This window comes from Vicugna pacos, chromosome 30, assembly GCF_048564905.1.
Source record: "Vicugna pacos chromosome 30, VicPac4, whole genome shotgun sequence".
NCBI lineage: Eukaryota > Metazoa > Chordata > Mammalia > Artiodactyla > Camelidae > Vicugna > Vicugna pacos.
The window spans coordinates 34,946,225-34,961,518 of NC_133016.1; positions in this window are offsets into that span (position 1 = coordinate 34,946,225).

A 15,294-nucleotide genomic window follows, 5' to 3' on the forward strand; every position below is an offset into this window, starting at 1 on the left:
CTCTGTGGTTGCCTTCGTGCACCCGTGCCACAAGGATGAGAGGACAAGGGAGAGTGGTCCAAGTCCACAGCGTGAGAAGAGGAAGCATTCCCTTCAGCACTATCTCCCAAAAGCGGATGCTACATTTTGGATGGCACCGGCACGGTACGGCACCTAGGACAACAAGGAAGGTCTGCGGGATCATTCCAGCAGGCCCTGATATGTGACATCCATAGATATGCTTCCACTGGTGTTTCTGTAGACAGAGAAGCTCTGGAAAGAACTGATTTCATTGGGACATTCCCGTGGCAATAAAAAGCAGAAGAGCACTCTCAGTTTGCTGTTTTGGAAACACTCCAAAATGACATAGAGAAGAATGCAGAGCTGAGAACTATTAGAAGCTTCATTTCCACAAGAGGAAGTGTCCTGTGCACTTTCAGAAGTGTGAGATAAGTATAATCAAAATGAAGTTATGCTAATCGAAGTAGTATGGGTTGTTCATCACAACTAATGCCACACCAGCAATTGGAGATATACCAAACAACACACACAGGTACAGGTTATGGCATCAATGCCTAGGAGAAATTGTCCTCACAGAAATCCCATGGAATTGCGTAGAGACAAGAGTCTAAATTTTTCAATTAACAAAGCCCTAGAACTCTACATTAGATACCTGATATTACCTGACAGTAGAGATGAAGAAGAACAGTAAAAGAAACAGGAAGTACCATTTTCAGTTCCAAAGATATTGAAGGCGCAAAAGATAAGCTTTCAAACAACTAGTCTGCAAAACGCTATCCAGAACAAGTGTTGAAAATGAAGGTCAGGAAAACACTGAAGAACACCAGTGTCTCAGAATCACAAAAGGCAGAATACAAGAAAAGCGGAAGAGAAAGTCTCAACACGAGCCAAAAATATCAGGAAACTCAATGGTTGTGATAATATCAGGGCTAAAATTCAGTCCTTAGCAGACTAGATAATGCAGAGGGACGCGTGAATGACTGTGACGACAGGGGAAGAGAAAAACCTCGGTCAGAAGCAGACATAGGAAAGCAAGTGCAAACAAATGAAAACATTGCAGTTGAACCCTGGGTTAAGACAGGGCATGAAAGAATAGAAATCATGAGTCCCAGATGGAAAAGCAAGAGATAAAGAAACAAAAAGTGTCTGAAAATTTATCTGTAGAAAAATCAGACTGAAACTTGCTGAAAGCCAAGAAAGAATCATCTATGCGAATTCAGGAATTACACAGCATCCGAAGGAGGTGGAATCCCAATAGACCTACCAGCAGCTGTATGATTCAAATCAACAAAGTTCACGAATATCCAAGTGATTTAAAATGCACCTGGAGGAAACAACATAGTCACAAGGAAACCTCCAGAGGGGTTTCAGCTGATATATCGGCAGCAATATTGCAGGACAGGGAGGAGTGCCAGGACACAGACCATATCCTGAATAGCCAAATGCTGCCACCTAGGGTAGCCTATGCCACATGAACACCATTTCAAATAACGGCAGAGCTAGAGAATTCTACAGACCGGCAAATCTTAAAAGAATTCAGCAGTTCAAAAGTTTTTCTAAAAGAAAGGTTGAGAAAACTCCCCTGAATAGTAAAGCAGCAAGATGGAATGGAAAGAAGAAACCATTATTGGAAATGCAAGAAGAGCATGTGTGGGAGAGAAGAAAGAAGAAGAACTTAAGGAGGACATCAAAACCCTAAAGATGGGAGAGGGAAGCAGGAAATCATAGGTGATTGGAAGCACTCTCTTAAGTGAATCAGCTTATTTGACTCTGTTTGAAGCGAAAGGAGAGATGCATGGCCTGACGTGTTTGCAAAACAAGCGAGAAGAAGACCAACAAAGAATCAAACCAACAAACAAGCACCAAAATGGTATGGTTGGCTGACATATACAAAGGGAACCATGATTATTCAAAAGAAAATACTCAAGGTGAGGTCAAGGGTCATTCAGAACGCATCGACCCAGTATCGTGGCTTGCATGTACTCAGCACACTTGTATTCGGAAATCAGAAGCGTGCATTCATATTCGTAAATTTTGATTCATAAGAGCATATCGTGACCTAACCCTAATGCCGATTTGGAATCAAATGGATTCCTAGTCCGTGATGTAGACTTGTATGTCTTCCAACAGGATGAAGGAATGCCATATTCTAGGCTACGTAGAGAAGAAATGTAAGAAGCCTATAACAAAGGCAAGTAGCTCTGCCAAAGTGTACTAAGTGCAAAAGAGACCGACAGCAAAGTGCACATTGGGGTTGGTTTCATTTCTTGGAATTTCAGCCCCCATGTATCCAATGGATCCATGTCCTGAGAGTGTGGGTGTTTCAGCAGAAATCAGGCGACGCATATGTATTCCGGGTGTACGGATATTATAGGAACATAAGTCTCCTTTAGTGGGTCCCTGTGTACTGTGAACTGTTAGAAAGTTTAAAGACGTGTGAAACCATCAACTGAAAAGGGACACACTTCCCTCCATTGGTACGGTGCATAGAGCTCTGAACAAAAGGAAAGAGGGAAGAAGAAAGGCCCATGGGACGCTAGTGGGTAGAATCACATTTACCTTAGGAACCTCTCGTCGGATGCAGCCCCTCCCCCAACACTGACAAGATGCAGCAGCCATTGGGGATGGCAGTTAGCGGTTGGATTCCAGGTGGAATGTTGGTGTTTACCGCGAGGCTTGTTGTGGCTGTTGGATCCTAGGTAACCGGGCAGAGTTCTGTGGGTGGATCAGTGTGATGGAGGGGCTGCCGCCCTCTGTGGAGCTTGGCTTAGGTGTTTGGTCCGGGAAGCTGTGTAAGTTCGAGATACTGCTGCTGCCCAAAGACCTGAGGTCACAGGTCCGTTTCCAGAACCTGAAAGGGCAGACAGTGGAAGATCTGCCTGTCATCAGCTTACTGGTCAGGCTCCGAGGTACTTTCAGACTTGCCCAGTCCTGGTGAAGTCGACTTTAGGGGAGACACGAAGAGAAGCTGGCCGATAAGCTGGCTGCACGGATTGAGGAGAGATGCGAACACATGGATGAGAGATGTTCTGCTACAATGGAGAATACTGGCGTGGAGACAGCTGTAGAGGATACCAGGCTCAAAAGACATTCATGAGACATATTGAAACTCACTGATACAGGCAGAAACATACGGAGTGCCAACGTGGACTTGAGGAAGTTCCTCAATTCTCTTCTCCAAGAACGGGTCCAAGGTCCCTGACGTCTGAAGGAGAAGAAATGGCAGAGATGATCAAAACGCTCCTGTTCTTGGAAGAGGTCGTGAGAATCCACACGTCCCAAGGGGCATTCCCAAGCCATTCAGACCAAAATTCAACAAGCCCAGGTAAGCCTTTTCCCAGGTTTGGGCCTAGCTAGTGAGCACTTGCCCTTGCCTCCCCTCCACTCAGGCATCCATTTTGAAGGATCAGTACCTGAGCTGCAATGAAGCCATTACGAGAAGAGCAAGCCCCTCCTAGAATCAGAGTTCCTCCAGCTTCACTCTCTGTGAACAACAGTGAACACCTTAAAGGTCAAATAGTCTCGGCTGAAATAGATAAAATTGAATACTTAGCTCACACCTAGAAACGATGTCCTTCCGCTAGATTCAGCAAATGTTGTGTTTATGTCTTCCCTGGGGTGAAGGGAGTGTGGTAAGTGAGGGGAATCTTTGACTGAACATGAATCTGTATTAGGCTTCAGTTTTTCAAGACAGTGAAGGTAAATAGTACAAGTCAGAAAGTGAACTGAACTGTAAAAGTCGCCAATGACATTAAAGACACAGCTTATGTGGATCGTCTTTCACTTGAGTCAAGCCCCCGGGGGCACTATATCATGGGGGTGCAGACTTGGTTGCGTTAAATGGCTTTAAACTACAGGATCGGATGATTAAGCGTTCTCAACACTGATAGAAAAACACCTGGTTCTCAATAGACTAGCATAACTGCAGCAGGATTCTCCTAGCTAGAATGCCTCTAGGTGCTTTTGGATTCAAACCTAAATGTATATATTTGGTTTGTTTCCTCTTGTATTTTCCTAGAGAGGGATGTTACCCCTTGAAATGCCAACATTGGCCAGTAGGTGTCATTGGGATACAGGGCACCACATGCACAAGTGTATCCAAGGTTGGGGGTTATTCCATGTTTCCAAAAGTTATTTCATGGTTCCTGTTGGTTTCGGAGGCTTCAACCTTAAAGAGCTGACATGACCCCTTGAACAGTTTGGACTGCTAGTTTGCATTCTATCTGTCTAGCTTTTCCGTCGAGCTGACACAATGTTACCAAAATTGACAAGTCTGGCTTCTAGGTCGATTGAGTGTGTTTCAAAAAATAACTCCATTTTCGTATAACTCCCAAAACATGTAAATGAGTTCTGTTAAACTTCTTAAAGACTGCAAATGGGATATCAACACAATGTCAAAATAGTTGTCTTCGGACAATCCCTCCCACCACGGCTGTATAGAAACAAAGAGCTAAGCAAATATCACATTTCTGTGAAATGTATCTGGATAGTGTTGATTCATCGATGCCCAGTTGGCAGAGAAGAAGTGCAACCTGCACTCACTCGCTCCCATGTACAGAGCAATGGAAACATCCACTCACCCAGCCCTTAGCATAGGACACTGGCCGAAGAGAGGTCTGTTACTCCCAAAGACAGGATGAGGCCTCAGGACACCTGGAAGCAGGAGAATGCAAAGCAGGGAATGGAAACCAGTGCAGGTTCGGACCCCTGGTGATGGAGCAACAAGGGTGAAACTCTGTTTAACTTGGACGCACACTCTCAAGCGGACAGGAGACATGGGTTTGAAGGTGATGTGCTGAGATTTACAAGAGTGCACAGCAGATGCTTGGCTGAGAGAACTCAAAGAAACCAGCGCAAAATATCCCCACAGTTAATTCTGAGACCAAGATCCCAGCTGCCAAGTTTGAGGTAGCAGAGGCAATGGTCAGTGAGGCATAGAGCTACGGATGATGGCACACGCTGAGTCTCAGGGATCTGGAGTGCGTTGTGGGATGTGGTGGGTCGAATCAAGAGAGCAAACCGAACTGTGTACCAATAATAAATCAACCACACTGGTCGCGCGGTTGCGATTACCGATATGTCCCATGGCCACACCCAGTACATCTGCAGGACCAGGGACCAATTGGGAATTTTGCCAATAGAGCACGTGTGGGGCTGAATCAGAGATATCGTGCATCTGGTCTGAGGGATCCAGGGGGCCTTGAATTTGAAATCAGAATGAAAAGCCTTAGGATATGCTACATTCATAACCTGGGCTGGGATTATGGTTTGGTTTGAGTCACAGGATGCGCAACAACTCTGTGGTTGCCTTCGTGCACCCGTGCCACAAGGATGAGAGGACAAGGGAGAGTGGTCCAAGTCCACAGCGTGAGAAGAGGAAGCATTCCCTTCAGCACTATCTCCCAAAAGCGGATGCTACATTTTGGATGGCACCGGCACGGTACGGCACCTAGGACAACAAGGAAGGTCTGCGGGATCATTCCAGCAGGCCCTGATATGTGACATCCATAGATATGCTTCCACTGGTGTTTCTGTAGACAGAGAAGCTCTGGAAAGAACTGATTTCATTGGGACATTCCCGTGGCAATAAAAAGCAGAAGAGCACTCTCAGTTTGCTGTTTTGGAAACACTCCAAAATGACATAGAGAAGAATGCAGAGCTGAGAACTATTAGAAGCTTCATTTCCACAAGAGGAAGTGTCCTGTGCACTTTCAGAAGTGTGAGATAAGTATAATCAAAATGAAGTTATGCTAATCGAAGTAGTATGGGTTGTTCATCACAACTAATGCCACACCAGCAATTGGAGATATACCAAACAACACACACAGGTACAGGTTATGGCATCAATGCCTAGGAGAAATTGTCCTCACAGAAATCCCATGGAATTGCGTAGAGACAAGAGTCTAAATTTTTCAATTAACAAAGCCCTAGAAGTCTACATTAGATACCTGATATTACCTGACCAGTAGAGATGAAGAAGAACAGTAAAAGAAACAGGAAGTACCATTTTCAGTTCCAAAGATATTGAAGGCGCAAAAGATAAGCTTTCAAACAACTAGTCTGCAAAACGCTATCAAGAACAAGTGTTGAAAATGAAGGTCAAGAAAACACTGAAGAACACCAGTGTCTCAGAATCACAAAAGGCAGAATACCAGAAAAGGGGAAGAGAAAGTCTCAACACGAGCCAAAAATATCAGGAAACTCAATGGTTGTGATAATATCAGGGCTAAAATTCAGTCCTTAGCAGACTAGATAATGCAGAGGGACGCGTGAATGACTGTGAAGACAGGGGAAGAGAAAAACCTCGGTCAGAAGCAGACATAGGAAAGCAAGTGCAAACAAATGAAAACATTGCAGTTGAACCCTGGGTTAAGACAGGGCATGAAAGAATAGAAATCATGAGTCCCAGATGGAAAAGCAAGAGATAAAGGAACAAAAAGTGTCTGAAAATTTATCTGTAGAAAAATCAGACTGAAACTTGCTGAAAGCCAAGAAAGAATCATCTATGCGAATTCAGGAATTACACAGCATCCGAAGGAGGTGGAATCCCAATAGACCTACCAGCAGCTGTATGATTCAAATCAACAAAGTTCACGAATATCCGAGTGACTTAAAATGCACCTGGAGGAAACAACATAGTCACAAGGAAACCTCCAGAGGGGTTTCAGCTGATATCTCGGCAGCAATATTGCAGGACAGGGAGGAGTGCCAGGACACAGACCATATCCTGAATGGCCAAATGCTGCCACCTAGGGTAGCCTATGCCACATGAACACCATTTCAAATAACGGCAGAGCTAGAGAATTCTACAGACCGGCAAATCTTAAAAGAATTCAGCAGTTCAAAAGGTTTTCTAAAAGAAATGTTGAGAAAACTCCCCTGAATAGAAAAGCAGCAAGATGGAAAGGAAAGAAGAAACCATTATTGGAAATGCAAGAAGAGCATGTGTGGCAGAGAAGAAAGAAGAAGAACTTAAGGAGGACATCAAAACCCTAAAGATGGGAGAGGGAAGCAGGAAATCATAGGTGATTGGAAGCACTCTCTTAAGTGAATCAGCTTATTTGACTCTGTTTGAAGCGAAAGGAGAGATGCATGGCCTGACGTGTTTGCAAAACAAGCGAGAAGAAGACCAACAAAGAATCAAACCAACAAACAAGCACCAGAATGGTATGGTTGGCTGACATATACAAAGGGAACCATGATTATTCAAAAGAAAATACTCAAGATGAGGTCAAGGGTCATTCAGAACGCACCGACCCAGTATCGTGGCTTGCATGTACTCAGCACACTTGTATTCGGAAATCAGAAGCGTGCATTCATATTCGTAAATTTTGATTCATAAGAGCATATCGTGACCTAACACTAATGCCGATTTGGAATCAAATGGTTTCCTAGTCCGTGAAGTAGACTTGTATGTCTCCCAACAGGATGAAGGAATGCCATATTCTAGGCTACGTAGAGAAAAAATATAAGAAGCCTATAACAAAGGCAAGTAGCTCTGCCAAAGTGTACTAAGTGCAAAAGAGACCGACAGCAAAGTGCACATTGGGGTTGGTTTCATTTCTTGGAATTTCAGCCCCCATGAATCCAATGGATCCATGTCCTGAGAGTGTGGGTGTTTCAGCAGAAATCAGGCGACGCATATGTATTCCGGGTGTACGGATATTATAGGAACATAAGTCTCCTTTAGTGGGTCCCTGTGTACTGTGAACTGTTAGAAAGTTTAAAGACGTGTGAAACCATCAACTGAAAAGGGACACACTTCCCTCCATTGGTACGGTGCATAGAGCTCTGAACAAAAGGAAAGAGGGAAGAAGAAAGGCCCATGGGACGCTAGTGGGTAGAATCACATTTACCTTAGGAACCTCTCGTCGGATGCAGCCCCTCCCCCAACACTGACAAGATGCAGCAGCCATTGGGGATGGCAGTTAGCGGTTGGATTCCAGGTGGAATGTTGGTGTTTACTGCGAGGCTTGTTGTGGCTGTTGGATCCTAGGTAACCGGGCAGAGTTCTGTGGGTGGATCAGTGTGATGGAGGGGCTGCCGCCCTCTGTGGAGCTTGGCTTAGGTGTTTGGTCCGGGAAGCTGTGTAAGTTCGAGATACTGCTGCTGCCCAAAGACCTGAAGTCACAGGTCAGTTTCCAGAACCTGAAAGGGCAGACAGTGGAAGATCTGCCTGTCATCAGCTTACTGGTCAGGCTCCGAGGTACTTTCAGACTTGCCCAGTCCTGGTGAAGTCGACTTTAGGGGAGACACGAAGAGAAGCTGGCCGATAAGCTGGCTGCACGGATTGAGGAGAGATGCGAACACATGGATGAGAGATGTTCTGCTACAATGGAGAATACTGGCGTGGAGACAGCTGTAGAGGATACCAGGCTCAAAAGACATTCATGAGACATATTGAAACTCACTGATACAGGCAGAAACATACGGAGTGCCAACGTGGACTTGAGGAAGTTCCTCAATTCTCTTCTCCAAGAACGGGTCCAAGGTCCCTGACGTCTGAAGGAGAAGAAATGGCAGAGATGATCAAAACGCTCCTGTTCTTGGAAGAGGTCGTGAGAATCCACACGTCCCAAGGGGCATTCCCAAGCCATTCAGACCAAAATTCAACAAGCCCAGGTAAGCCTTTTCCCAGGTTTGGGCCTAGCTAGTGAGCACTTGCCCTTGCCTCCCCTCCACTCAGGCATCCATTTTGAAGGATCAGTACCTGAGCTGCAATGAAGCCATTACGAGAAGAGCAAGCCCCTCCTAGAATCAGAGTTCCTCCAGCTTCACTCTCTGTGAACAACAGTGAACACCTTAAAGGTCAAATAGTCTCGGCTGAAATAGATAAAATTGAATACTTAGCTCACACCTAGAAACGATGTCCTTCCGCTAGATTCAGCAAATGTTGTGTTTATGTCTTCCCTGGGGTGAAGGGAGTGTGGTAAGTGAGGGGAATCTTTGACTGAACATGAATCTGTATTAGGCTTCAGTTTTTCAAGACAGTGAAGGTAAATAGTACAAGTCAGAAAGTGAACTGAACTGTAAAAGTCGCCAATGACATTAAAGACACAGCTTATGTGGATCGTCTTTCACTTGAGTCAAGCCCCCGGGGGCACTATATCATGGGGGTGCAGACTTGGTTGCGTTAAATGGCTTTAAACTACAGGATCGGATGATTAAGCGTTCTCAACACTGATAGAAAAACACCTGGTTCTCAATAGACTAGCATAACTGCAGCAGGATTCTCCTAGCTAGAATGCCTCTAGGTGCTTTTGGATTCAAACCTAAATGTATATATTTGGTTTGTTTCCTCTTGTATTTTCCTAGAGAGGGATGTTACCCCTTGAAATGCCAACATTGGCCAGTAGGTGTCATTGGGATACAGGGCACCACATGCACAAGTGTATCCAAGGTTGGGGGTTATTCCATGTTTCCAAAAGTTATTTCATGGTTCCTGTTGGTTTCGGAGGCTTCAACCTTAAAGAGCTGACATGACCCCTTGAACAGTTTGGACTGCTAGTTTGCATTCTATCTGTCTAGCTTTTCCGTCGAGCTGACACAATGTTACCAAAATTGACAAGTCTGGCTTCTAGGTCGATTGAGTGTGTTTCAAAAAATAACTCCATTTTCGTATAACTCCCAAAACATGTAAATGAGTTCTGTTAAACTTCTTAAAGACTGCAAATGGGATATCAACACAATGTCAAAATAGTTGTCTTCGGACAATCCCTCCCACCACGGCTGTATAGAAACAAAGAGCTAAGCAAATATCACATTTCTGTGAAATGTATCTGGATAGTGTTGATTCATCGATGCCCAGTTGGCAGAGAAGAAGTGCAACCTGCACTCACTCGCTCCCATGTACAGAGCAATGGAAACATCCACTCACCCAGCCCTTAGCATAGGACACTGGCCGAAGAGAGGTCTGTTACTCCCAAAGACAGGATGAGGCCTCAGGACACCTGGAAGCAGGAGAATGCAAAGCAGGGAATGGAAACCAGTGCAGGTTCGGACCCCTGGTGATGGAGCAACAAGGGTGAAACTCTGTTTAACTTGGACGCACACTCTCAAGCGGACAGGAGACATGGGTTTGAAGGTGATGTGCTGAGATTTACAAGAGTGCACAGCAGATGCTTGGCTGAGAGAACTCAAAGAAACCAGCGCAAAATATCCCCACAGTTAATTCTGAGACCAAGATCCCAGCTGCCAAGTTTGAGGTAGCAGAGGCAACGGTCAGTGAGGCATAGAGCTACGGATGATGGCACACGCTGAGTCTCAGGGATCTGGAGTGCGTTGTGGGATGTGGTGGGTCGAATCAAGAGAGCAAACCGAACTGTGTACCAATAATAAATCAACCACACTGGTCGCGCGGTTGCGATTACCGATATGTCCCATGGCCACACCCAGTACATCTGCAGGACCAGGGACCAATTGGGAATTTTGCCAATAGAGCACGTGTGGGGCTGAATCAGAGATATCGTGCATCTGGTCTGAGGGATCCAGGGGGCCTTGAATTTGAAATCAGAATGAAAAGCCTTAGGATATGCTACATTCATAACCTGGGCTGGGATTATGGTTTGGTTTGAGTCACAGGATGCGCAACAACTCTGTGGTTGCCTTCGTGCACCCGTGCCACAAGGATGAGAGGACAAGGGAGAGTGGTCCAAGTCCACAGCGTGAGAAGAGGAAGCATTCCCTTCAGCACTATCTCCCAAAAGCGGATGCTACATTTTGGATGGCACCGGCACGGTACGGCACCTAGGACAACAAGGAAGGTCTGCGGGATCATTCCAGCAGGCCCTGATATGTGACATCCATAGATATGCTTCCACTGGTGTTTCTGTAGACAGAGAAGCTTTGGAAAGAACTGATTTCATTGGGACATTTCCGTGGCAATAAAAAGCAGAAGAGCACTCTCAGTTTGCTGTTTTGGAAACACTCCAAAATGACATAGAGAAGAATGCAGAGCTGAGAACTATTAGAAGCTTCATTTCCACAAGAGGAAGTGTCCTGTGCACTTTCAGAAGTGTGAGATAAGTATAATCAAAATGAAGTTATGCTAATCGAAGTAGTATGGGTTGTTCATCACAACTAATGCCACACCAGCAATTGGAGATATACCAAACAACACACACAGGTACAGGTTATGGCATCAATGCCTAGGAGAAATTGTCCTCACAGAAATCCCATGGAATTGCGTAGAGACAAGAGTCTAAATTTTTCAATTAACAAAGCCCTAGAACTCTACATTAGATACCTGATATTACCTGACAGTAGAGATGAAGAAGAACAGTAAAAGAAACAGGAAGTACCATTTTCAGTTCCAAAGATATTGAAGGCGCAAAAGATAAGCTTTCAAACAACTAGTCTGCAAAACGCTATCCAGAACAAGTGTTGAAAATGAAGGTCAGGAAAACACTGAAGAACACCAGTGTCTCAGAATCACAAAAGGCAGAATACAAGAAAAGCGGAAGAGAAAGTCTCAACACGAGCCAAAAATATCAGGAAACTCAATGGTTGTGATAATATCAGGGCTAAAATTCAGTCCTTAGCAGACTAGATAATGCAGAGGGACGCGTGAATGACTGTGACGACAGGGGAAGAGAAAAACCTCGGTCAGAAGCAGACATAGGAAAGCAAGTGCAAACAAATGAAAACATTGCAGTTGAACCCTGGGTTAAGACAGGGCATGAAAGAATAGAAATCATGAGTCCCAGATGGAAAAGCAAGAGATAAAGAAACAAAAAGTGTCTGAAAATTTATCTGTAGAAAAATCAGACTGAAACTTGCTGAAAGCCAAGAAAGAATCATCTATGCGAATTCAGGAATTACACAGCATCCGAAGGAGGTGGAATCCCAATAGACCTACCAGCAGCTGTATGATTCAAATCAACAAAGTTCACGAATATCCAAGTGATTTAAAATGCACCTGGAGGAAACAACATAGTCACAAGGAAACCTCCAGAGGGGTTTCAGCTGATATATCGGCAGCAATATTGCAGGACAGGGAGGAGTGCCAGGACACAGACCATATCCTGAATAGCCAAATGCTGCCACCTAGGGTAGCCTATGCCACATGAACACCATTTCAAATAACGGCAGAGCTAGAGAATTCTACAGACCGGCAAATCTTAAAAGAATTCAGCAGTTCAAAAGTTTTTCTAAAAGAAAGGTTGAGAAAACTCCCCTGAATAGTAAAGCAGCAAGATGGAATGGAAAGAAGAAACCATTATTGGAAATGCAAGAAGAGCATGTGTGGGAGAGAAGAAAGAAGAAGAACTTAAGGAGGACATCAAAACCCTAAAGATGGGAGAGGGAAGCAGGAAATCATAGGTGATTGGAAGCACTCTCTTAAGTGAATCAGCTTATTTGACTCTGTTTGAAGCGAAAGGAGAGATGCATGGCCTGACGTGTTTGCAAAACAAGCGAGAAGAAGACCAACAAAGAATCAAACCAACAAACAAGCACCAAAATGGTATGGTTGGCTGACATATACAAAGGGAACCATGATTATTCAAAAGAAAATACTCAAGGTGAGGTCAAGGGTCATTCAGAACGCATCGACCCAGTATCGTGGCTTGCATGTACTCAGCACACTTGTATTCGGAAATCAGAAGCGTGCATTCATATTCGTAAATTTTGATTCATAAGAGCATATCGTGACCTAACCCTAATGCCGATTTGGAATCAAATGGATTCCTAGTCCGTGATGTAGACTTGTATGTCTTCCAACAGGATGAAGGAATGCCATATTCTAGGCTACGTAGAGAAGAAATGTAAGAAGCCTATAACAAAGGCAAGTAGCTCTGCCAAAGTGTACTAAGTGCAAAAGAGACCGACAGCAAAGTGCACATTGGGGTTGGTTTCATTTCTTGGAATTTCAGCCCCCATGTATCCAATGGATCCATGTCCTGAGAGTGTGGGTGTTTCAGCAGAAATCAGGCGACGCATATGTATTCCGGGTGTACGGATATTATAGGAACATAAGTCTCCTTTAGTGGGTCCCTGTGTACTGTGAACTGTTAGAAAGTTTAAAGACGTGTGAAACCATCAACTGAAAAGGGACACACTTCCCTCCATTGGTACGGTGCATAGAGCTCTGAACAAAAGGAAAGAGGGAAGAAGAAAGGCCCATGGGACGCTAGTGGGTAGAATCACATTTACCTTAGGAACCTCTCGTCGGATGCAGCCCCTCCCCCAACACTGACAAGATGCAGCAGCCATTGGGGATGGCAGTTAGCGGTTGGATTCCAGGTGGAATGTTGGTGTTTACCGCGAGGCTTGTTGTGGCTGTTGGATCCTAGGTAACCGGGCAGAGTTCTGTGGGTGGATCAGTGTGATGGAGGGGCTGCCGCCCTCTGTGGAGCTTGGCTTAGGTGTTTGGTCCGGGAAGCTGTGTAAGTTCGAGATACTGCTGCTGCCCAAAGACCTGAGGTCACAGGTCCGTTTCCAGAACCTGAAAGGGCAGACAGTGGAAGATCTGCCTGTCATCAGCTTACTGGTCAGGCTCCGAGGTACTTTCAGACTTGCCCAGTCCTGGTGAAGTCGACTTTAGGGGAGACACGAAGAGAAGCTGGCCGATAAGCTGGCTGCACGGATTGAGGAGAGATGCGAACACATGGATGAGAGATGTTCTGCTACAATGGAGAATACTGGCGTGGAGACAGCTGTAGAGGATACCAGGCTCAAAAGACATTCATGAGACATATTGAAACTCACTGATACAGGCAGAAACATACGGAGTGCCAACGTGGACTTGAGGAAGTTCCTCAATTCTCTTCTCCAAGAACGGGTCCAAGGTCCCTGACGTCTGAAGGAGAAGAAATGGCAGAGATGATCAAAACGCTCCTGTTCTTGGAAGAGGTCGTGAGAATCCACACGTCCCAAGGGGCATTCCCAAGCCATTCAGACCAAAATTCAACAAGCCCAGGTAAGCCTTTTCCCAGGTTTGGGCCTAGCTAGTGAGCACTTGCCCTTGCCTCCCCTCCACTCAGGCATCCATTTTGAAGGATCAGTACCTGAGCTGCAATGAAGCCATTACGAGAAGAGCAAGCCCCTCCTAGAATCAGAGTTCCTCCAGCTTCACTCTCTGTGAACAACAGTGAACACCTTAAAGGTCAAATAGTCTCGGCTGAAATAGATAAAATTGAATACTTAGCTCACACCTAGAAACGATGTCCTTCCGCTAGATTCAGCAAATGTTGTGTTTATGTCTTCCCTGGGGTGAAGGGAGTGTGGTAAGTGAGGGGAATCTTTGACTGAACATGAATCTGTATTAGGCTTCAGTTTTTCAAGACAGTGAAGGTAAATAGTACAAGTCAGAAAGTGAACTGAACTGTAAAAGTCGCCAATGACATTAAAGACACAGCTTATGTGGATCGTCTTTCACTTGAGTCAAGCCCCCGGGGGCACTATATCATGGGGGTGCAGACTTGGTTGCGTTAAATGGCTTTAAACTACAGGATCGGATGATTAAGCGTTCTCAACACTGATAGAAAAACACCTGGTTCTCAATAGACTAGCATAACTGCAGCAGGATTCTCCTAGCTAGAATGCCTCTAGGTGCTTTTGGATTCAAACCTAAATGTATATATTTGGTTTGTTTCCTCTTGTATTTTCCTAGAGAGGGATGTTACCCCTTGAAATGCCAACATTGGCCAGTAGGTGTCATTGGGATACAGGGCACCACATGCACAAGTGTATCCAAGGTTGGGGGTTATTCCATGTTTCCAAAAGTTATTTCATGGTTCCTGTTGGTTTCGGAGGCTTCAACCTTAAAGAGCTGACATGACCCCTTGAACAGTTTGGACTGCTAGTTTGCATTCTATCTGTCTAGCTTTTCCGTCGAGCTGACACAATGTTACCAAAATTGACAAGTCTGGCTTCTAGGTCGATTGAGTGTGTTTCAAAAAATAACTCCATTTTCGTATAACTCCCAAAACATGTAAATGAGTTCTGTTAAACTTCTTAAAGACTGCAAATGGGATATCAACACAATGTCAAAATAGTTGTCTTCGGACAATCCCTCCCACCACGGCTGTATAGAAACAAAGAGCTAAGCAAATATCACATTTCTGTGAAATGTATCTGGATAGTGTTGATTCATCGATGCCCAGTTGGCAGAGAAGAAGTGCAACCTGCACTCACTCGCTCCCATGTACAGAGCAATGGAAACATCCACTCACCCAGCCCTTAGCATAGGACACTGGCCGAAGAGAGGTCTGTTACTCCCAAAGACAGGATGAGGCCTCAGGACACCTGGAAGCAGGAGAATGCAAAGCAGGGAATGGAAACCAGTGCAGGTTC